Here is a 1,975-nt window from a genome sequence, read left to right as displayed (position 1 = left end):
CTTCTGTTCTGCGGGACCGTGTTGCTGGAAACGAGCTGGGGGGGGGGGGGGAGTGCGTGGGCTTCAAGGGCTGTCAGGAAATTGGCAAATTACAGGGGGCAGTACGCACGAACACCAAAGCAAATGATCTGAGCTGTAAGGTTTGGGAGCCCAAAGTTGTGCACAGTGTCAGTAATCGATATCATGATTGATCAGATGAAAAATAACCACTGATTTCTATGTTATGCGAACAAACGCATGTCCTCAGAATTCTGATATTGCAGTATTGGACTACACTGTCACTCGGTATCGTTTTGTCGTAATGAAAACGAATAACTAATGCAATTTCATTATGTCATTATTTATAGTTTAATGTAAGACTTCCTACCAAAAGTCGCGGAAATCCATATCATCTCGAGGATTTTCACTGCGGAAAGAAGGAATTTCCGAGGTGCACCAGAAGGCGACGTCTAGCATTGTCAAAAGGGCGTGAACTGAATCCTCTGATGACACGCAGTGATGTGTCAAAACAGCATCCTTTTCCCAGCGGGTGTGAAAAATTACTTTTTGAATATTACTATTATGTTATTTGGGCATCACAACGATTATGGCATAATTACATCACTAATATTTTTCAATATATTAGATTTCAGCAAGATACTGTTCCATTATACGTCATTATCCTCATATAAAATCAAGAAACGTGCTAATGTAGGCCTACTGCTGTCTCTTTTGGACATAGCCTACTAGATGGCATTGAGTTGTCTAATTTCTAAGGTAGACTTATATTCTGTAGCTAAATGGAGAGTGAATTAGGACACCTGGTGGTCACATTTTTAGTGTTTTCAAGTGAAAAGGATTTTAATGCTTTAGAAGTTTCAGTCCTGCTTGACAAAAATCTCAATATAATGGCAGCAGCTATAAATACATTGTGTTTTATGGAATTACGATTCACCCAGTTTGATCTTTAGAGTACAAAAATAGATATTTCTAATATAAGTTGTAAAATACTACAACTATCCTGTATCTGTTCTTGAGGTAAAAGCGAACTGATGGAGCTGTCATTGGCAGAAATAAAAATAGACGACGAGCCCACAGGGAATGGAGAGCTCTTTTCCAAAGGCGCAGCTTTTATTACCAAAAATACATTTTGCATAAACTTTTAACTCCTAATAACCTTCACAGCAAAGGCAGAAGCACAAAACAACTTGAAGGAGAGGAGCAGAAGTGAGATACAATCAGACAGTAAACGTGATTTATTTTTATCTGGTTCTGAGGACACTGCATATTGAGCAAGAGGGAGAAATGAAGGAGAGGAAGAAAAGAGCAATAAAGAGGGGGAGATTTATATGGCGGTGGCTCTCTTCTGTCACATATGATCTCATGGGAGCTGGCAGGAGCCCTCAGGTCATATTTCCTCACTGTGAAGAGGCCGTACTCCACCCCTCCACCTTGACTGAGGCAATGGCCCCTGTCCTCCTTTTCTGCTTGACCCCTATGTATTACCACACGTTCCGATTCTGCACACATTCAGTGTCATTTTGTCAAAATGGTTCAGAATATCCAATTTAACATTATTAAGAAAGGCAGTGAGGATGATTTGTTGCCTTTGAAAGGCAATAATCTTTAAAAACGATTGCGCCTAAGGGTAAAAACAACAACGCTGCTCATATACACATTCAGAAGCATACACACCCTCATATGATGGAGGTGACAGCTGTGGTACTGCCTATAAATGGGTACAAGGGAAGCAAAAGAGGACATGACAAGACTTATGTCCCAATTTCCATGAAGGGATGGACCTTGACAACAATACTGCCCTCTCTTGTTCACGATGTTACTGTATATAGATATATAATATATATTGAAATGAAGCACATACCAAAATGTAAGAACACTAAAAAATAAAGCAAAGTGCATATTACAAAATCATTTATAGGTTGATCACAATTTGAGAATATTATTTTACAGAACAATGTCTTAACTGAAACCTGAC

The sequence above is a fragment of the Mastacembelus armatus genome, chromosome 4, assembly GCF_900324485.2.
Source record: "Mastacembelus armatus chromosome 4, fMasArm1.2, whole genome shotgun sequence".
Classification (NCBI taxonomy): Eukaryota; Metazoa; Chordata; class Actinopteri; order Synbranchiformes; family Mastacembelidae; genus Mastacembelus; species Mastacembelus armatus.
Note: the sequence above shows the minus strand (reverse complement) of the source record.